We start from the raw sequence: 23,180 nt of genomic DNA, 5'->3' as shown, positions 1-23,180 counted from the left end.
GGTAGACAGGAAAAACTTCCCCTGGCTGAGGGGTCAATTACCAGGGGGCACAGATTTAAGGTGATTGGTAGAAGGATTAGAGGGGATATTAGGAAAAACCTTCTCACCCAGAGGGTGGTGGGGGTTTGGAATTCGCTGCCCGTATTGGTGACTGAGGCAGAAACTCACAACTCATTTAAAAGATAACTGGAACTGCACCTGAAGTGTTGTAACCTGTAAAGCTATGGACCGGGTGCTGGAAGATGGGATTAGAATGGGCAACTAGTTTCTTTTTTCTCTTTTTCAGCAGGCACAGACACAATGGCCTCTTTCTGTACTGTAACTTTTCTATGGTCGTATGCGCAGCGTTCGCCTACCTTTTACTGCACAGGCAAGAACAGCAGGAAGGGAAGGGGCGGTGGAAGGCACATGCTTGACAAGTGGGGAGGGGAGGGAGGGGTGCGGTGGCAGGGAGAGGGCTTGACAAGTGTTATGACTGGTCCCCTGGTGAGGTCCTGCAATTTGTTATGATCCCAGACAAGATATCCCAAATTGTTAACTTCCTGAATGGGACCCCAATTTTGTTATGCTCCCAAGTGAGGAGGAGTGAGCTGCTCCTCTTTATTCAACTGTCATCATCACTTGGTCACAACAAGGTTAATTTAAAAAGGATCCCTTTCCTCATGGGTACTTTTTCCCAATTCAAATGTATTTGTGTTTTAGAAAGAAGCAATTTAGCCAGGCTTTCTTGAGCTAAAGAAAGCGTGAATTTATTAGTTACTAAAAATCCGAGAAAAAAATAATAAAAATGCAAAATACATACACACAGATTAGAAATGAAAGTTGAGTCTGAACATAAAAGTTAAAAAAGATATACGAATAAGTCTTTGGTTTGTCCATGAGGAGTAGATGGCGAAACCTTATGGCCGTTAAGTTGGCTGATTCTGGTAGAGCTGACTTTGCCAATTGAGCAGTTGGTTTGGAGACACTTGGTTTTTCAGGTTAGCTGAAGGAGTTGTCCTGTTTCTTTTTTGACTGTGGTTTTGCTGAGGAAGAATAGAGACTTTTACCTGCAAGCTGCAGGGATGCCTAGTTGCTGTTCTGCTGTGACCCTCACAGCACCCACTAGCACTCCAGAACCAGAACACATTGATCAGGTTTGCAGCTGGTTTTTTAACCCCTTTTCTTGTGTATTCCTGGAAGGAAAAAACAAATATTTTTTTGCTCAGAATCTGCTTTCTTTCAACTCAAATCATGTCCACATTCTGAGATATAACTCAACAGGAGATGACTTCTGCTGAGATGTGGTAATCAGTCACCATTGTCTACGTAACCACGGAAAATTAAAGTTCAGTCTTTTGCAATGCATCTCTCCCTTTCAAGTGACTCTGTCTGAAGTAGGCCTTGACACGTTTTTAGGTGCAACATTCCAGGGTGCCTCTGGACTAGTTGGTCAAGTATAATCCACATAGGAATTTTCCAGAATGTGGTTACTTTGCAGTTTCAGCTAGCTTTTGCAAGTATGTCCTTTTAAAAAAAATGTCTCCCTCAAAAAGTTCAATATGTCCCTAAGTAATTCAGGCTGTGATCCACTGTCATGATACTAGGCAGAGGCAAGGATAGTGGTGTGGAAGGTACACACTTGACTGGGGGAGTGGGGGAGGTGGCTAAAGCCCAGGAGGGAAGGGGTGGACAGGGACACATGATCGGGGGGGGGGGGGTGGGGTGGGGGGGCTCAGTTTAAAGGTTTAAAGGAAGAGGGGGGATAAGCCTGAGGTAGTCAGGGGCAGTGCGCACCATGCTACAAGGCTATGCTTGGCACGCATGTCTTGGTCTCAGTCCAGGAAAGGGGAGGGCCTGTCTGTGCTGCGTCGGTCATGTACAGCATGGTGCACAGAGTGTGGTCAGTCTTTCACACATTTGGGTCCTGGGGATTGGTGGTTTGGTACTAGGCACAGTCACAGTCAGGGGAAGCAACTGCAGCCTGTATATGAGGAACTGGTAAGTCAGAGGGGGGCAATCGATGGTCTCATGGGGGAGGTCTTGGTAGGTCACTAGGTAGGCCTCAAGATGGGGAGCAGTGAGGTCAACATGGGCATCCAAAGAAAATGGTTCGGGGGAGGACAGCGATATCGACTATCATGACAATGGGCTCCAGGGTTAAAGGAGGAGGCAGGAGAGTGATTGGAGGGAGGGAAACTTGCACATGAGCTTTTCCAGGATGATTGGAGGGACTTGGACAGTGATGAGGTCGGGTGGTTGGGGGTGGTGGGGGGGTGGGGATGGGGAGCAGGGGGTAGGGGGGGTGGAAGGAAGTTGGTTTCATCATCAAACTGGAGCAGCACCATTTTGACAACCGATGGAATGACGGAATTGAAAAATAACCTAGAAAAATATCGCCAGTAGTTGACTCCTCGCTTGTGCAAGGAGTCCATTACTGCACTTTTGGGCTGATTGAAGAAGCACCCTAATAATTTCCGCTTCAGGACATGGAGAGCAAGGCTCAGCTGAGAGATATAAGGAAGCGTCAAATGTCAATTGAAGGATTTGGGCACCTTAACTCATGGTGCACATTCTTGAGAGAACCCATTAGAGCTAGGGGCCAAATGTCGATTGGCTATGAATGATCATTTGTCCCTCTCACAGGAACCGGAAAGGTCAGAAGGATCCAACTGTAAAGAGGCCACCACTAAAGTAGAATATCATAGAATCATAGAATTAGGAGCAGAAGTAGGCCATTCAGCCCTTTGAGCCTGCTCTGCCATTAAATATGAACATGGCTGACCCTCTATCTCAACACCATATTCCTACTTTCTCGCTATACCCCTTGATGCCCCAATATTGAAAAAATTATCAATTCCTTTCTTGAATATACTCAGTGACCCGGCCTCCACAACCTTCTGTGAATTCTGTGAATTCTGAGAATTCCACAGGATGACCACCCTCTGAGTGAAGAAATATTTCCTCATCTCAGTCCAAAATGGCCTGCCTCATATCCTGAGACTGTGGCCCCTCAACAAGAGGAAACATCCTCCCTGCATCTAGTCTGTCTAGCCCTGTTAGAATTTTGTACATTTCAATCAGATCCCCCTCTCATTTTTCTAAACTCTAGTAAATACAGGCCCAGTCAAACCAAACTCTCTTCATACAACAGTCCTGCCATCCCTGGTATCAGCCTAGTGAACCTTTGCTGCACTCCCGCTATGGCAAGTATATCCTTTCTTAGGTAGGGAGACCAAAACTGTATGTAATACTCCAGATGTGGTTTCACCAAGGCCTTGTATAACTGCAGTAAGACATCCCTACTTCGGAACTCAAATCCTCTTGCAATGAAGGCCAACATACCATTTGCCTTCCTAATTGCTGGCTGCGCCTGCCTGTTTACTTTCATTGACTGGTGTTCAAGGGCACCCAGATCCCTTTGTCCATCCACATTTCCCAATATATCAGCATTTAAATAATACTCTGCCTTTCTGTTTTCACACCGAAGCATCTAACTTCACATTTATCCACATTATACTGCATCTGCCCACACAACTTGTCGAAATGAAGTACGTATGCAACACGCTCCAGAAAACCCTACACATTGCAGCTGAGAGGTTCAGGCTTTACATGGTTCAACGATTACAGTCATTGCTTTATGGCAAGTCTACACCAAAGCAGGCAGCCTGACAGAGCCCTGGCTGAGGCTGACTGTACTCATCCAGATCCAAACCCCTGTGCAAATGCACTGTCATGCTGGGGCATAGACAGAGGTTGGGGGTGGGGGTAGATGGGGGGGTTGTGGGGGAGAATCTCAGTTACCAGTGATCCTTCAGGATGTTCAACAGCTGCTAGGGAGGACCTGGGATGGAATGTCTGGAATGAGGGCAGCCCAAGAGCTTCACAATGACTTGGCAATGGAAGGTGGTCATTGCAGGTTAAGGTTCAATCATGTTCCTGAATTATTTTTCCACAAAGATGAGGAGGAGTGCAGAATGCAGGTAGCAGACAATGTTGCCTCCTTCATAGCTTTCATGCAGCTGAGGAGGAGAAGGGCCCATCGCTGTCAGGCAGGGCAAAGGGAAAAGCTTCGCCCTGAGGAACATGGGCCAGTGAGGCCCCTTGAAGATCTAAAGCTGAGGGGGAGAGACCAATTCCATGGAGGTGTTTGGGTGACCCAGGGTGTACAGAAGACGCCTCTCATACTTGCAGATGAGCGAGAGACAGTGCCGTAGACATCTTCATTTGTCAAGGGATGTAGTGGCTCACATCTGACAAATTCTTCAGGAGAATCCGACACTGCAGGGACTGGGGGGTCATCCAATGTCAGTGACTGTAAAGGTGACCACTGCACTCAACCTTTCTGTGAGTGGCTCGCTCCAGGGGTCCACTGGGGACCTCTCTGGAATATCACAATCCTCCACTTGTAAATGCATACGAGAGTTCACTGATGCCCTATTCAGTTAGGTACACAATTATGTCCAGTTCTCCCTGAATGAAGTCAGCCAGGCTGCCAGAGCAGTGGGATTTGCAGTGACCTCCAGCTTCCCACAGGTGCAGGGTGCCATCGACTGCATATATGTGGCATTAAGAGCTCCCTGGCAGCAGCACAATGATTCATCAATAGAAAAGACTTCCACTCTCTGCTGCTGATTTTTTTATTCGTTCCTGAGATGTGGGTGTCACTGGCGAGGCCAGCATATATTACCCATCCCTAATTACCCTTGATCAGGTGCTGGAGAGCTGCCTTCTTGAACCGCTGCAGTCCATGTGTTGTAGGTGCACCCATAATGCTGTTAGGAAGGGAGTTCCAGGATTTTGACCCAACGACTGTAAGCAGCAATATATTTCCAAGTCAGGATGGTGAGTGGCTTGGGGGGGAACTTCCAGGTGGTGGTGTTCCCATGTATCTGCTGCCCTTGTTCTTCTAGGTGGTAGTGGTCATGGGTTTGGAAGGTGGTGTACAAGGAGCCTTGGTGAATTCCTGCAGTGCATCTTGTAGATGGTACACACTGCTGCCTCTCTGCATCGGTGATGGAGGGAGTGAATATTTGTGGATGGGGTGCCAATCAAGGGGGCAGCTTTGTCCTGGAGAGTGTCCAGCTTCTTGAGTGTTGTTACAGGTGCACTCATCCAGGCAAGTGGAGAGTATTCCATCACACTCCTGACTTGTGCCTTGTAGGTGGTGGACAGGCTTTGGGGAGTCAGTAGATGAGTTACACACCCAGGATTCCTAGCCTCTGACCTGCTCTTGTAGCCAGAGTATTTATATGGTTAGTCCAGTTCAGTTTCTGGTCAATGGTAACCCCCATGATGTTGATAGTGGGGGATTCAGCGATGGCAATGCTATTGAATGTCAAGGGGCAATGATTGGATTCTCTCTTGTTGGAGATGGTCATTGCCTGACACTTGTATGGTGCAAGTGTTACTTCCCACCTGTCAGCTCAAGCCTGGATATTGTCCAGGTCTTGCTGCATTTGGACCTGGACTGCTTCAGTATCTGAGGAGTTGCGAATGGTGCTAAACATTGTGCAATCATCAGCGAACTTCCCCATTTCTGACCTTATGATGAGGACAGTATCCTGAGGAACTCCTGCAGTGATGTCCTGGAGCTGAGATGACTGACCTCCAACAACCACAACCATCTTCTTTTGTGCTGGATATGACTCCAACTAGCGGAGAGTTTTCCCCGATTCCCATTGACTCCAGTTTTGCTAGGGCTTCTTGATGCCACACTCAGTCAAATGCTGTCTTGATGTCAAGGGCAGTCACTCTCACCTCACCTTGGGAGTTCAGCTCTTTTGTCCATGTTTGAACCAAGGCTGTAATGAGATCAGAAGCAAGGTGACCCAGGTGGAACCCAAACTGAGCATCAATGAACAGGTTATTACTAAGAAAGTGCTGCTTGATAACCCTGTTGATGACCCCTTCCATCACGTTACTGATGATCGAGAGTCGTCTGATTGAGCAGTAATTGGCCATGTTGGATTTGTCCTGCTTTTTGTGTACAGGCCATACATGGACAATTTTCCATATAGCCGAGTAAATGTCAATGTTGCAGTTGTGTTGGAACAGCTTGGCTAAGGGTGCAGCAAGTTCTGGAGCACAAGTCTTCAGTACTATTGCCGGAATATTGTCAGGCCCCGTAGCCTTTGCAGTATCCAGTGCCTTCAGCTGTTTCTTGATATCACGTGGCGTGAATTGTATTGGCTGAAGACTGGCAGCTGTGACGCTGGGGACCTATGAAGAAGGCCTAGATGGATCATCCACTCAGCACTTCTGGCTGAAGATTGTAGCAAGTGCTTCAGCCTTATCTTTTGCTCTGAAGTGCTGGGCTCCCCCATCAGTCAGGATGGGGATATTTGTGGAGCTTCCTCCTACAGTGGGTTGTTTAATTGCCCATCAGCATTCATGAATGGATGTGGCAGGACTGCAGTGCTTAGATATGATCCTTTGGTTGTGGAACCACTTAGCTCTATTTATCATAGGCTGCTTACACTCTTTAGCATGCAAGTGGTTGTAGCTTCACCCGGCTGACACCTCATTTTTTTAGGTATGCCTGGTGCTGCTCCTGGTATGTCCTCCTGCACTCTTCATTGAACCAGGGTTGATCCCCTAGCTTGTGGTAATGGCAGAGTGGGGGATATGCCAGGCATTGAGGTTACAGATTGCTTCAGAGGAGAGGTACAGTGCGGCTCAATCTGGGACATGTTCCTTGATCAAGCAGAACATTGGCATGCTGAAAGTGCATTTCGGATGTCTGGTGGTGCTCTCCAGTACTCTCCCCAGAGGGTCTCCTGGGTCATCGTGGTTTGCTGTGCTCGATGCAACCTGACACTACAAAGAGGGGATGAGTTGCCAGATGAAGAGATGGAAGAGTTACACATCTCCTCCAATGAGGACGTCGAGAGGAATGAGGTTGATGAGGGTGAGGATGTTGAGGCCCCAATGGAAGAGGCCATAGCATGAGCCAGCAGGACACACACACCCGTGACATACTTATAGCCACAAGGTTCCAGGGCGATGAAGATGACCAGCTCATAAGAACCCATTTCACCTGTCCCCTCGATGCAGGATAAACATTAACACCTTCCTTGTTATCCTCAACACCTCAATGAAGGACATTAATCTCAAAATGAGTAATGGTGCAGCCCTTTCAATCATGGCGCCAACATTTCATTGCCTAGGGCAGCCTTCAGGAGGCAGGAGCAGCATCGCAAACCTCATTTACCCATAGCAGAATGCCTGGCAGCTTGCCAGTTGTCTCAAAGAGGACAATCAGCATTATCGCTTGATCATCTGAGGACTGATCTGAATCCAGACAATGGCATCTCTCCAAAAGCCATCTCTTATAATAAAGACCAGCAGCAGATATTCTGGAGCTCCGCCCTCATCCCATTAGAAGCCTCCACATTTTCATTCTAACACATTGAGAAATGCAAGAGGAAGCTGAGGACACTGTTGGCACTGACACGATCAGAGAACCATATCGATTGCCCCTATGAAAATGAGTACAGGGATTATGTCAAGCCATATAAACCAGACCTTCAAGAGGAGACCAGCATCCTCACATGTAATAGGCCAGTATCATGAGGCTAGACCCACACCTATAACATCACATAGTCATGGCCGTCTAGCAGACATTTCAGGAGTCACCAAGTGCTAACTAGGCCCATAGCTCTGCATCATGCAGATGGAGAGTGGAAACTATTACAGGAGTAATGTTTAGCTGTACACGCAGTCACGGTGTCACGCTGTAGGCTGCCATGAAAGGCTAAGGTCCCCGACTATTATTTAACTGTAATTCACACCAAACCTGACAGACATTACCTGCGGCATTGGAAAATGCGCTTGGCTGGAATGACTCCAAGACGGCTCGTCATTAAAACCAATAACATCCACAGAGAACAGATTACAGTCCAGATACGTCAGGAGAATAAACCAAACTGTAACACCTATACTCATGAGGCCACGTGATATGATCCTCTGACTCAAGTTTTACATATGGATTGCCCAGCCACCATGTTGATAGAGCAACTGGCTTTGTCCATGTCACTTCTGTGGACATAAGGGTGACTGACTGAACTGTGTTTGAGGGAGACACCATAAACCTGAGGGACACGATGGGAGATCAGTGACGTTGGGGGGTGCATTTGTTACATTTGGATGACCTCGGAGCATTGCATCAGATAGAAAAGCCATTCACTAGATAAAACTTTCAGAAAAACAAAATATATTTACAGATGTGCAAAGTTTATACAGTGAGTGAGCACCCATACCACCATTGTGCTCTTAGTACTTCTTAATTTTCCTACCATACTGCTACGTCTAGGTGCATCCCTGACATCTGCAGCTGAGCTGGAGGTGGCCTGCTGACTGCTACGCCCTGTTGTCTGAGGTGACCTCGGCGAGCGTCCTCTGGAGGCCCAAGGCCTGGAAAGTCAGGCCTGATTAGGGCCTCCTGCTCAGGGGCTGGTGCACCCTCCTCGGCCTGAGCAGCCGGTGTTGCTGGGGCCACAGGCAGAGGGGATTTGGAGCAGCTGGACAGCCCAGGAGAGTCCTGGTGGAGGTCTCTGGGGTGTCCGGCTGACGCTCCTCCTCCCTGTGGATGCCTGAGGGCCCCTCCCTGACTCCTTGAGGAGAAGGGGCTCATGGAAGGAGGTCAAAGTGCCCCATCCCCCTCTCACCAAGCCACTGATGAATCCCACTCATGGCTAGAGTGATGGTGTGCACGTCCGAGCACACATCGGCATAAACTGCTGGAGCAGGGCCTCCATGACAGTCGCCACACTTCCAACGGTGCCCTTGACACACTGACATGTCAGAGCCATGACATCAGACTGAACATGGACAGACTCCTCCATCCTCTGTTCTAATCTGGGGACGGCCTCTAACAACCCTGCTCAACCCCTGCCTGTTGTTCCCCTGCTTGTTCAACCCCTGCCTGCTGTTCCCCTGCCTGCTCAACCCCTGCCTGTTCGACCCCTGCCTGTCTTTGGACCTATATTAAAGAGCACTCACAGTTCCAACAGGTGGGCAAAGACTAGTGGATGGGCCTCACTGGCTTGTTGGGAGATGCAGATCTCACCGTCGGTGCAGAAATGGTCCCTGTCTTCTCCAGCCAGTAGTTCCACCTGCTCCATGTAGGGGGTGAGTGGCCTGAGCTCTGGCACCCCCATCTGGTCGGGGGTCTCTCCCTGTTGTTATGGGTGATCTTGTCCTGCATAAATCAGATGGACAGACTGTGAGCAGGACGGATGCAAGAGCAGATGATAAGCTTGCCTGCCTTCTGTGTGTGCTGAGTGGACCTATGTAAGGTCTGAAGGCGTGACTTATGCAGGATGTGACAATAGATGAAGATATTAATGTGTGTGTGTGAGAGTCAGTGATGATGTCCCTTGTGCTGGTAGTGTGTGAGATCCCTGAGCACTGTAACCCTGTGAGTGCCTCATGGCCTAATGAGAGTGAGTTGAAATTGAGAAGTTTGACTTGCCCTGGTAAAGTCGATGAGATCATACATTCTTTTTGGCACTGAAGGATGGTCCTCTTCTAAGGTACACAGGCACTGACCTCCCTGGCAACCTCCCAAGCTTGTGTGGTGAGATTGGTGGACCTCCAGCTCCCAGCTAGGGGAGGAGAGGAACTCCCGCGGTCCTGGACTGCCTGGAGAAGCTTCTCTAGGCACCTGTCGCTGAACTTGGGGGCAAATGGTTTGCTTCTTCTTGGGGCCATTGCTTCACCCACCACAACAAGCCCAGAGTGTGTGTGGATGCATTTACATATAGGGGCTGGAACTTTGACTCCATGAGGTAACGGCAGGGTGGACGAATCCCAACCTGCCCTGCCATGAGATGACGCATATGTAATGAGCTGAAAACCAGATGGGTGCGGCAGCCCACCCTGCCAGCCAGCGGGAGTCATGACAACTTTCCCACCCGCCACTGCATTTAGTCTCTAGAGTGGAAAACATGCCCATCATCTTGTGTAGTCTCCAGTCCTTTCTCAAGGCCTATAAGGAAGTCATTCCTCCCATCGTTGGGGGAATTTCAGCTATCTGGCTGCATCTTCTTGTGCCTCAGAGGCAGTCCTGCTGGGATTTCATAGCCAGACCACAGTGGGCTCTCTCTTGTCACTCAAAATCCTATTAGGGCCTGCGATATTCAAGGAAGACCCAGGAAAATGTGTGGGGGGCTTCCAGTGTTGGTGTTTGGGCTGAAGGAGTGGGGCGGATGAAGAGCCAGTTTTATTTGGCCACCAGTGCAGGGAGAACAATCCCAGGCCTTGTGTCATGGCAGCTAAAGCATCTCAAATACGTCAAATCAGTGAATCATAAAATCTTGCAGATCGGGAGGAGGCCATTCAGCCCAACATGTCTGTTCTGGCTCTTTGAAGGTGTTATCCAACTAGCCCCACTGCCCTGCTCTAACCCCCAAATCCCTGGAAATGTTTCTTTTGCAAGTACAGTGTAACTTCTCCAGTCCAGAAATTTATTGTTCAGAAACACCAGTTATCCAGAAATTCGTTGAGCAGACCCAAGCAACTTACAACATCACTTTAGTACAATATATTTGAAGCAGAAACATGAAAGATACAGTATTTGCATAAGCAAAACAATGTTTATTGCTGTTTTATAATGTTTATTCACTGTGTTATGCTTCAGGTAAATATTCATATACACAGAGTTTTCTGGTTTACACACTTGTAGTTAGGCATTCTAACATCACTCCATAATCCAGAAAATTCCAAAATCCAGAAATGACTTGCTCGCAAGCATTCCAGATGGAGAGGTTACAGCATATTTATCGAATTCTCTTTTTAAAATTGTAATTGAATTAGCTTTCTTTTAGGGAGTGCATCGCAGGTCATAAAAACTCGCCATGAGAAAGAAATATTATTCTCTTCTCTTCCTTGGTTCCTTTTCCAATTACCTCAAATCTGTGTCCTTGGTTAGTGTAACTGCAACTGAACCATTGCAAGTTTGTGTGTCTGCCATTGGATGGGAACCAAATTACGCAGGTACTTTTACCAGGATTTCAACTTCAGCCACCTGCAGGAAAACTCCAAGAAGCGCAAAATCACCTTTCCTAAGTTTACAAGAGCCCAGATTGTTACAAAACAGCCTAAAAGGGCTGGGGACATTCTGAAACAGGGAGTGAAGATCAAACAGCTTATTACTACCAAAACATTTAAAGTTAGAACGCCATCTTGAATGAAGTGTTGCCCAAGACTTAGATTTAGATCAAGCCTAATGATGCATAAGGCAGAAAAAGCACATGCTTATACCTGTAGGTAGCTTTCCCTGTTGCAGGTCACAAGCCTGTCATCAGAGGCTATATTTTGAAGGACATCACTTGACATCAAGCATGACTGACTAAGAGACACTCCCACCTGCTATATTTCGAAGGATTACAGGTTAATACTCAACCTGTTTGGCCATGTTATGAACACACCTGCCATGGTGATCAAGATCTGGGGCAGAATATTACAGTCCCGCTGAAGTCAATGGACTTTTGAACAACTCGCTGCATTTTACGGCCCTGCCCCCCACCACGACAGGGCTGTAAGATTTCACCATTGGAGAGGGACTTGAACCCAGAGATTCAGGCTCAGAGGCAGAGACACTGTGCCACAAGACCTCACGCAGGGATTATGTGACATGGAACTGGACAGGAAGAATTGTATCCTCTCAGGCATCCAAACCAACCTGGTTAATTTATTTTAACTTTAATATCAAATATTTTCTCAGTTTCACTTGCTTTGCATTTCTATTCTGCTTGACGTTGCTGTTCCTATTTCAAATTCTTACCCCAGCCTAAATGTGGAATTTTATTTTTTATAATTGCCATCAGAGATGTTAAAACGAGGTCTTATCTGACCTCTCAGGTGGATGTAAAAGGTCCCATGACACTATTTGAAGAAGAGAGGTCCTGGCTAATATTCATCCTCAACCATCATGACTAAAATAGATGATCTCACTGCTGTTTGTGGGACCTTGCTGTGCACAAACTGGCTGCCATGTTTCCCCGCATGGCAGCTGTGATTCACTTTGAAAATAATTCATTGGTTGTGAGGTGCTTTAGGATGTCCTGAGGTTGTGAAAGGCATTATATAAATTCAAGCTTGTTCTTTCTTCTCAGGATTTGCCCGGGTTGGTTTCCCTATCTCTCTGTTGTATAATGCACTTGTTAACTGTTTACTTTGTACGAGTTTTTGGGTTGGAGTTTATAGCCCTTTGTGGGACAAGCTGGGAGGTGGGAAGGCTGGCAAAATGGTGCGGGAATGTGGCAGGTGGTGTGCCCATGCCTTCCCACCGCCATGCCATTTTTGCAGGAGCAGGAAGGGTCGCAGATGGTCTTCCCACTTGAGCCCAATTGAGCCAGTTAAGTGGTCAATTATAAGAACATGATGCCACCTCTGCTGGCATTTTACCAGAGTTTTGGTCTCACCACTGCATGGGAAGAACACTGGGCACTGTATGGCTCTCTGCCCTCAGTGACCACCCTCCCTATCCAGGGGCCTGCCTGATTGGCTCCTGTGCCCCCAGATCCCACCTAACTGGATGGGATAGTGCCCACCATCGATGTGCCTCTCAGCCTCCAGGTGCAGCCCCAGTAACAGCCACCACATACAGTGATGCTGCCGAGCTGCCAGTCCTCTGATTGGCTAGCAACTCTTGAGGGGGGCAGCAGTCTTAAACTGGCCACTGCCAACAAGATGTGGCCCAGGGTTCCGCTGACCACCAAGGTGGTTTTGACACTTGCTTTTCGACCCTGTGGTCAGACCCCTGCTGTCACCGCAAATCCAGCCTTTGAATCCCACTACAGTATATTTTATAATTCCACATAAAATAAATACATTTTGATATTCACTGTAATGCAAATTTAGGTACTAAATTCATGCTGGAATATAGCCACAAGACCACAAGAGATAGGAGCTGGAGTAGGCCATTTGGCCCTTTGAGTCTGTTCCACTATTCAACAAGATCATGGCTGATTTTCCACTTCAGATCCACCTTCCTGTACAATCCCTATTTCCCTAAATTTGTTTAGTATGCAAAAATCTATCAACCCCAATGATTGAGCATCCACAGCTCTCAGGGGTACGGAATCCCAAAGACTCACAATCTCTTAAGTGAAGAAATTTCTCCTTACCCTAGCACTAAATGGTTGACCCCTTGTTCTGAGACTGTGATGCTGTGTTCTAGCCAGAGGAATTTTTTTTACAACATCTACCACGCTAAGCCTCTTCAGAATTGTTTATGTTCCGATTCTTCTAAACTCCAAGGTCAGGATTTTCAGGTTGTCGGGCGGGCGTGATGGGTGGGCCCGGGAGCGGCCAGGAAACGGGCTGCCGTCCGTGATCCACCCCCGACTGCAATTTCACGCTCGCTGGCCAATTAACGGCCAACCACTGTGAAATGCACGCTGAGAAGCTCAAGGCTGCTGAGTTGGGGATGGGTTGAGGGTGAAGGCTGACATCGGCGCGGGCACAGGGGAGCACGTAATGAAAGCTCCCTGAAGGGCAGGGAGCTGCCTCAGGGAGCTGAGGAATTTTAAAAACAAAAATAAAGGTTATGAATTGCAGAAAAAAGTCCCCCCACCTGAACAAATAAATAATGAAAATTCTGTCAAAACAGTTTAATCTCGGAAACCTCATCCTGCCCATAGATGAGGTTTCCTCAAAAATCCAAAGGCCGCCTGGCCAATTTGCCTGCCCACCAACCATAAGGTTGGGCGGGCAGCGAAAAATTGCTCTTAATTAATACATTAATGGCCTTAATAGGCCTCTTAATTGTCAGCGGGCGCACAGCCAACTCTCACGCATGCCCGCCAAATATCGCACGAGTGCGCGATGACGTTGGGATGCTTGCCCGACATCATCGCGCGCTATTTTACGCCTGATCGGGTCAGGCACACGCCTGCCCGCAGGACGTAAAATTCTGCCCCAGGGAGCATAGACCGAGTCTCCTGCATCTCTCCTCATTCTCACGCAGAAACTCAACACCAGCCACACTTAAATAAATAGTGTCAAATTACGATAGTTTCATCACATCCACGTTCTTGTATGATGTTCCCAAACTTCAGATTGATGCTCCACAGACAATTATCCACTCGCTGCAGTTATACAGTTTTGCCAGCAGGTGGGCATCATACAACGGCTGAAAGAGATTCGAAATTAACTCACCCTCTACTGAATGCAAAAGAGGAAATAAGTGGTTGTTAGAAGTGGGGTAATCATCAAGGTTCAGCGAACATGAGAGAAGAGCAGATTGGGCTTCACTGTTGCTGCGGCCACTAATCCTTCTTCGGAAAATTATCATTACTTCACTGTAACAGATTTCCAATGAAATTCGGAGCAACAGCACGATTATTACCTCTTTCACCCGTCGACAGAGACCCCTAGAATCCCCCATTTCAGCGTCCAATTGTTTTGTTAACCATTCCTGAATATATGCCTCCACCATTCTTCCTGGAAGTAATTTCTACGTGTTGACTGCTCTTTGGGTCAATTTTCATTTCTCTACCTTGGCGTTAATGGAGCAGGGGCGGGGGGGATGTGTGGGAGGGTAATGGCCTCAAAATTATTTCAGTCTTCTTACCCGCACCCCCCCCCCCCCCAACCCCCCGCCACCCCCCCAAACACTGGCAAAGAGACTGGCACCATTTGGAAAGGGGCCATGGGCAGCAGAAGCGCCTGCTAGTTTTAGGCGGCGCTTTCCTTTTAATATTCAAATCAGGATCCCAGAATGTCATTTGAGGCCGGAACTGACTGGAGCTTGCACTGGGCAAGCTCTGAGCAGCTCCATGGGCAGTGGAGCCTAAGAGGCCCAGACAAGGGAAGTCTGGAACTGTTCCTGTATTCCCTAAATATGTGTACCCCAGCCAAAGTGAAACACAACAATATACATGGATACGTAATATGATGAAATGAGCATGGCCGCACAGAGATATAACTGTTATAAATAGAGTGCATTGTTAACAGAGCTGGGAATTTGGTGACGGTGGATCTCTCAGGTAAGTAGTGGGTGAGTGAGTCTCAAACTGAAATTTAGAATTTGACATAACACTTTCAAAACTACAAGTCAGTCAATGTTAACCTGCCAGTCAGTGGCAGTTAATAATTAACAGTGAATCAGCTGTTAGTGATTGTCTGAACAGGGGTGAATTACTATGAGCAGGGAGCAGACTCAGAACCTGTAACTTGGGTGTGACTCGGAGAGGTGTATATAAGTAAACAGTTATCTGTTAATGCACAGCATGGTCATATCGAGTTTTCATAAAAGAAGTGCACAGTAAACAGAGTGTAACGTTGGGATAAAAACAACTTATTACTTCTCCAAATAACAGGTATTGTTATGGGAGCATGTATGGCCTGTCTTACTGTGGGATATATAGAACATTCTTTCTTTCAGTTCCACTCAGGTTCCTTACCACAACTATTTTTTAGGTATGCTGATGACTGGGTTGGTGCTGTTTCCTGCTCTCGCTCCAAGCTGAAAAATTCTATCTGCGGTTAGGCCATCGACCAATATCCACTATTCACTCACTGACTCACACAGCTACCATGACTACACTATCTCCCGTCCCACTTCCTATGAGGACTCTATTCAATTCCCCCAGTTCCTCCATCTCCCTCACATCTGATGACTTCGCCTTCTATTCCAGAGCTTCTGATGTGACATCCATTTGTCCTCAACCAAGGATTCCCCTCCATTGTGGTACAGAGGGCCCTCAACCTTGTCTCCCACACTTCTGCTCTCACCCCTTCCCTCCCAGAAGCATGACAGGGTTCCCCTCATCCTCAACTTCCACCCCGCCTGCCTCCACATTCAACAGATCATCCCATACCATTTCTGATGCGTCCAGTATGAAGCTACCACCAAACTCATCTTCTCTCCTTTCAGATTTCCAAAGGGATAGTTCTTTCTGTGATACACTGATCTATTCATCAATCAGCCCTAACATCCCCTCCCCTTTCCATGGCACCTTCCAATAGAAGCACAAAAGATGCAATACCTGCCCTTTCACCTTTCACCCTTTCACCTGCTCCCGTCCCTCTATCCAGGGCCCCAAAGACTCTTCCTGGTGAAACAGTGATGGTCCTTGTACTTCTTTCAATTTACTGTACTATGTTTGCTGCTCACAATGTGATCTCTTCACATCTCTTGGGAAGACCAAATGTAGATTGGGTGGAATACCTCAATTCAATTCACAAACATGACCCTCCTCCCCATTCCCTCTCTGACTTCTCTGTCCTTGACCTCCTACATTGTTCCAATGAAGCACGATCTAAGTTTGTGGAAAAGCACCTCAACTTTTGACGAGGCATTTTACAGTCTTTCTGACTCAAGAGGAAATTCAATCCTTTTAGAGCCTGCCTACTGCCCCCATTTCTTCAGACGGTACTATTGGTGATGATCCTGCTATACCCTCTGACACCTCCTCAAGACCCATCTTCACTTGTTCTATCACCATCTCCTTTTCTCTTGTACCATCATCCCTATTCTCATTTAATCTTCCAGAATATCACAGACCTTCATTTCCCCTCCCTGCTTTCCCTGCCTCTGATTAAAAGCTAGTACTTATCTCACTTTTTCCACTTCTGACAAAGAGTAAAAGTGTATAAAAATGCAAAAAATAGAGCAGATCCTTGCAAATGGGAAAGACACAACAAACAGCAAAGGGTGTCAAAGCAGATGGTCAGAGCTTCTAAAACCATCTGGTGAAATCAAAATCACACAACACAAAACACTTTCACAATCATTGCTCCTGAACACCCTTTTTTTTCAATGTGGACTCCTTGAAAACTGATAATGGTGATTTTTGCCAATTAAAATACAGAAATAGTGGACATTTCAAATAATTGCATCAGTATTTACAGTAGAGGTCAACATCAGGAAACTAATATTGAATCAGGGACAGGGATTCACCAAAATTAATATTAGCAAAATAACAGCAATGAAGAAAATATCCCCAGGACCAGATGATTTCCATCCCAGGGTTTTAAAGAAAGGAGGAGAAAATTTTTCAGATTTTGTTACTATAATCTTCCAAAGTTCTCTCAACTCAGAAGTAATTCCTTTTGACTGGAAATTGCTGATGTCACTCCACTCTGTAAGAAAGATGACAGAGGGAAAGCATGGAATTATAAACCAGTTTGTCTAACATCTGTTGTCAGGCAAGTACTAGAGTCTATAATGAAATATTGGGTGACTGACACCTTGAAAGTTTTCAGCTGACCGGAGACAGCCAGCATGGATTTGTAATGAGTTAGTCATTCCTGAAGGAACTGATTGAGTTTTTGCAAGAGATAACTAAAGTAGAGGACTGGAGAATGTCTATGGGTGTTCTTTATACAAACTTCCAGAAGGTATTTGATAAGAGACTATTAGCTAAAATTGAAGCTTATGGAAATGAAGACAAAGTATTGATCTGGTTGGGAAATTGGCTGAGCAGAATGGGACAGAGAGTCAGGATTGAAACCTTTAAGATCCTGAGGGGTCTTAACAGGGTGGATGTGGAGAGAATGTTTCCTCTTGTGGGAGAATCTAGAACAAGGGTTCACTGTTTAAAAATAAGGGGTCACCCATTTAAAACAGAGATGAGGAGAATTTTTTTCTCTCAGAGAGTAGTGATTCTTTGAAACTCTCTTCCTGAAAAGGCAGTGGAAGCTGAGTCTTTGAATATCTTTAAGGCAGAGCTAGATAGATTCTTGATAAGCAAGAGGGTGAAAGGCTATCGGGGGTAGATGGGAATGTGGAGTTGAGGTTACAATCAGATGAGTAATGATCTTACTGAATGGTGGAGCAGGCTCGAGAGGCCAAGTGGCCTACTCCTACTCCTGCTCTTAATTTGTATGTTCAGATGTACATATATATGTTTTGGGATAATGCTCTACCTGAAAGGATGTGACTAGTGGTGTACCACAAGGACCTGTGCTGAGCCTCAACTGTTCACTCGATTTATTAATGACTTATATTATGTAATGGAAAGCCAATTATCCATCATATGGCTGTATCATACACAGTGTAAATGGAAGCATAAAATTATAAAGAGAGATTAATAGATTAAGTGAATGAGCAAAACCATGGCAAATGGATTTCAATGTAAACAAACATTAGATCCAAAAAGAATAGAACAGGGAACTTTCTAAATGGGAAAAAGCTAGAACAGTGGAGGTCCAAAGAGGCTTAGGGGTCCAAATACATAGATCATTAAAATGTCATGAACAGTTTTCTACCTCTTAATTTTACCCATAAAGTCTCCATTGCCTGCTTAGCTCTTGGTATATCCTTTTTCATAATTGAAGTGAATTTATCCTTAAAAACTAATGCTACTCCTCCCCCACTACCATGATCCACATCTTTCCTGTGGTCCTTATAACCTGGGATAACTAGTTCTCAGCTCTGACCATCTTGCAGCCATGTTTCATGAATGGCCACCATGTCACACTTTCCAAGTTGAATTTGCCACTGCTGTTCATTCAATTTGTTCCTTCTATTCCATGCATTGAATGCTTCCTGCTTCAAGCTTACATGAAACAGCGTTGGCGGCAAAAAGTGGCATTCCCTTCCCAACCTGCACCAAATTCTCACTTTCACCAAATTCCCAGCTTTCACATTCTGTTTACAATGCACTCTGTTTATGACTGCTCTGTACCTCTGCAAATACTGTTTAGTTTTATTTATTCTTTTCTAGATTTAGTTCTGCCAGGTCTCAGCTGAATTGGCAGCCTTTCCATTGGACACCCATTGAAGTTATTGTGAGAAACTTCCAGAACCCTCACACATTCACTTTCTTTATAACTGATTGTGTGCTTCTTAAAGTCTCCCCATATGAACTTTAATGATTTTCAGTGCAGTCACTTGTATAAACTTCAATCATTTTTTAATAATCATACCAATGTAGACTATATGAAAATGTATAAATTATATAGTTTTACGTATGAGGCTGCAAACCATCAATAGATGATGCAAGAGAAGGAATGAAATTACTTCAGACAGTGCTCATTCAACTTCTGTTTAAAACAGAGGCAAAAATAGACTCAAAATAAGAAGCTATGCACCTTCAGCTGCTTTGAAACACATTGGAATCTGCAAATATTTACAAATTAGCAAGAACCACTTAATAATCATTCACAGCATTTGGGCATCGCTGACAAGGTCAGTATTTATTGCCTGCCCCTAAGTGCCCTTGTGAATGTGTTAATGAACCGCTTTTTTGAACCGCTGAAATCCACATGGCGTAGGTACACCTGCAGCTCTGTACAAGGGGTGGGGTGGGATGGGGTGGGGTGGGGGGGAAGTAGTTGGGGGTGGGGGTATATCTAGCAATTTGACCCAGTGACAATAAAGGAAAGATTATATATTTCCAAGCCAGAATGTGCAATATAAAGGTTTGGTACATAAAGGGTTAATGTGGGACTGAGTACAGCACCACCCACACAGTGATGTAAGAAAGCACATGACCCAGAGCCAGGGTTAGTCAAGAGATGTATAATGACCTCGGATAGAGTCAGCTCCATACCTACACCATCTACTGTAGATATGTATATAGCTATGAGTTGCTGTTGGTATACTCAAGATACTAAGCCTGTCATGATGTCTGAAGCAGGACTCTTCATGGTTGCAGTGGCTGGATCAAAAACCCTTATTCTTACAAGAATGCAGAAAAACTAAGAAAAAGGACTTTCAGTGGATAGTGAACAAAAACAAACCGTCAACTGAAGCTACAGATGCGGAGAAAATTCACCAGAAAGATAAAGCTCCAGAGAGAGAAGAGCCTGGAAGCAAAAAGGTAGAAGTTTTACTCCAGCAGAAGACTCCATTGAATTTCCCTTGGAAGTCCAGCTTCAGCAAGCAGAGCTCAGAGCCTGCAAGGGTGAGATAATTTTTTAAAATTCTAGGCCAGGCTGTCCCGAGAAACCCCTTAACAGTCATTCAGTCAGAAGTGCCATTTGAAAGAAACCCGTCACTTATCCTGCCTGATCCCCAACTCCAAATCTCAACACATGGCTCCCGAGTTTGGCAAAGAGAAAAAAACATTAAATTGATAATTAATTTTGCCTACTTTAGGTACCTCGCGACTGTCTGATTTCCCAAACAGCAAGCTTGTGGTTCGTTTCTATGCGTCCCCACTCACAATGCTATACCGCTGATTAAATTAAGTCAGCAACCAGCCAATGGTGGACCCTTCTTCTTCAGCCAGAAGCACACAGCTGCCATTTGGAAAGCTCACCAAAAATTGGGAAGCGTGGGAAGATCCATTGTTCGGCAGTGAATAGCGATACCATCTTGGAAGCCTGTAATCTCTTAAAGCTTTACACACACTTTTAAAAATCTTCAAAATGGATTACATTTCCACATTTCCAGCTCCACTGATATTCACCTATTGCCCAGACCTGTCACAGAATTGGAGTCTTTGGAGGAAAAGATTTTTAAGATACAGCAATGCTATAAGTCTAAATAAAAAATCAGAAGCAGAATAAGTCAATATGTTTCTTTACTCAATTGTGCCAACTGCAGAAAGCATCATTACACGACAAGCTATCAATGAATCATTTGCTAAATTTAATGATGTTTTAAAATCCATTGACATTTATGTCAACCTAAAACCTGATAAAATATTTGAGAGAGTCAAATTTAATAAGAGAGTCCAACTGCCCAGGGAACCTATCAATTCCTTATAAACAATCTCTACAGACTAGCAGAGAGATGTGAATATGGCCATTTAAAGTCTAAGCTCACCTGAGACAGAATCATGGCGGGTGTTGCAGACAATTCACTCTCTGACCTCCTACAAGCTAAAGAAATGCTGGAATCATCCAAGCCAAGGAAAGCAATTCCTGAACTGCCCAACAGAGTGGCCTTGCCAGCGCTGTGGTGTGAAGCACCTTCACAGGAAAGATCTGTGTCCTGCGAGTACTACCCAATGCATCCAACAGGCACACTTTTGTAAACTGTGCAAGTCCAAATCCCAGTACCCTGCAGACACCTCAAAGGTAATCCATGAGGTCGAGACTGAAAAGCGTGCAGATGCACGGCCATTCTTCTTGGGTGACATCTGAGAATGTGGCTCTTCATTTTGGAATGCTGGGATCCTGGTAAATGGTCATCTAACAAATTTTAAATTAGATTTAGGTGCCAGTGTGGCAGTCCTGTCAGATGAGGAACCAAGGCTCCAAGGCCTCTGGATTCAAATGACAGACACTCCACTCTACGGAACAGGGGGAGTCCGAATCCTGTCCATCGGCATGGTCCTTGAACCACTGAGGTATGGTGACAAACAAAACTTTGAGCTGATGAATGTCATCCGCAATCACCCTTTCTCTCTTCTGAGCAGAGATGCCTGTGTAGCCCTTGATTTTCTCCAGCTGGTGGAAGGTGTCAACACTACCAGTCGTTAGCCAACCATAACAGCATAGTCCTCAGTCCTCAAACACTATAGAGTACTCAGACACTGATTTCACCTATGATCTCTATTCTCTCTTTGTGGAGCAATTTTGTCCATCATCAGTCCAGGTCCTGGAAAATCCCCAGATGTCAGACCAATCCACTGCACACAAGATTACCATAGCACCTCCAGTGGAAGAGGTACCAGAGAATGATCAACAGTCTGAGCAGCCTTTACCTCCAACTACGATGATTGTACAATTGGTAGACACATTAACCACTGTACACACATGGCAGCTTCCAGCCAACATTCCAGAACCACAAGGGATACCAGAACCTGGTAGCAGTCTCATAGCATCAACAACAAAAAACTGAGGTAAAAATGCTACTCAATCTTCTTCTTGCCACAGGAATGCCCTTCATGAGCATCAGAGAGCTCCCCAAAGGCCAAAATAGAAAAAGAAGAAGAAAAGGCACCACCAAGCAGATGGATACCATTTTCATCCACCCTGCAAGAATGGTCAAAGATAACAACAATCATGCACCACAAAACCAGTCAGAAAAATCAGGTGTGGTTTAACATCGAGCAATGAAAGAAATAGATGAAACCATACCCAAACACTAGTCTAACCTCCGAGCTAACAACAACATCCAGAACCCATAAGAGCCTACCACTCTCCTAAGAGAATGAAGAACAAGATGTGGAGGGGTTATAAGGTCTTCAGACTATCTGAACGTCTCACCTCAAGGACTTGAAGGGTAGAGGTAGAGTAGTGAGAATTTTAATGTTAATACTGTCATGGCAATAATATTCAAATAGCATTAAGGTTGAAGCAAAAGGGTAAATGCACAAGACTTATAACAATGTAAGACTTGAAATAAACTGAAGTATCTCTTATATCCATGGGATAAAGACTTGGGGGGAGTGTAGTAATAGGATCTGGTACATACAGGGTTAATGTGGGACTGAGTACAGCACTGCCCACACAGTGATGTAAGAAGGCCATGATTCAGAGCCAGAGTCAATCTAGAGATGAACAGAGATGTGTAAAGAGCTAGGATGGTGTCAGCTCCATACATGAACCTTCCACTGTAAAAATATATATATTATATATGTACATAGTTCTGAGTTGTTAATTAAGATTTGCTATTAGTATACTCAAGACTACGAAGCCTACTTCATGGTATCCAAAGCAGGATTCTTCACAATGGTGTATGACTTGGTGAGGAAATTGGAGGCAGTTCTGTTCCCATGCTGGCTGCTACCCTTGTTCTTCTAGGTAGTAGAGGTGACAGGTTTGGGAGGTGCAACTGAAGAAGCTTTGACAAGTTTCTGAAGTTCCAACAACACCCAAGAAGCTTGACACTATCCAGGGCATAACAGCTGTTTGATCAGCATCCCATCCACAATGAAAATCATCAGCGTTCACCAGCTTTCTGGTGAGTGGACAGGAATATTGCTGAATTACGATCTTGTGCAAAAGCAGTATTTTTTTTGAAAAAAGAAATCTGAAATTCTAGTTATTTAATAAAAGAATGAGGCTGCAAGATTCCATGGTATGAAACAAAAGATTTGTTACAATACAGGAGTCAAACGAAATTAAATTCAGCCCTAGATCACTAAACCTCCAAGTTGTAATAAGCATTAAATGTGTGTCTTAAATCAGGTGTGATGGAATCTGTAGTTTCAAAACTTTTATTTTTTGAGACAAACACTAATTGAAAAGGGAAACTGAAAAGGGAAACCTAGAAAGGAAACTGACCTTCCCAGTTTCTAAGGAAACTGAGACAGAAACTGAGATTGGAAACCAAAACCTCTGGGGAGACT

General features: G+C 45.4%; 1 long non-coding RNA gene across 1 annotated transcript; it reads right to left on the bottom strand.

Moving 5' to 3' along the window:
- Nucleotides 1–834: 834 nt before the first annotated feature.
- On the bottom strand, nucleotides 835–13,277 carry LOC121286484. The gene is made up of 3 exons (XR_005944940.1): nucleotides 13,113–13,277; nucleotides 8,983–9,181; nucleotides 835–1,175 (listed from the first exon to the last, which is right to left on the bottom strand). It is a non-coding gene; the product is annotated as an uncharacterized LOC121286484 (long non-coding RNA).
- Between the last annotated feature and the right edge of the window lie 9,903 nt (nucleotides 13,278–23,180).

This window comes from Carcharodon carcharias, chromosome 13 (assembly GCF_017639515.1).
Source record: "Carcharodon carcharias isolate sCarCar2 chromosome 13, sCarCar2.pri, whole genome shotgun sequence".
Lineage (NCBI taxonomy): Eukaryota > Metazoa > Chordata > Chondrichthyes > Lamniformes > Lamnidae > Carcharodon > Carcharodon carcharias.
This window is presented reverse-complemented; position numbering and strand designations above follow the sequence as displayed.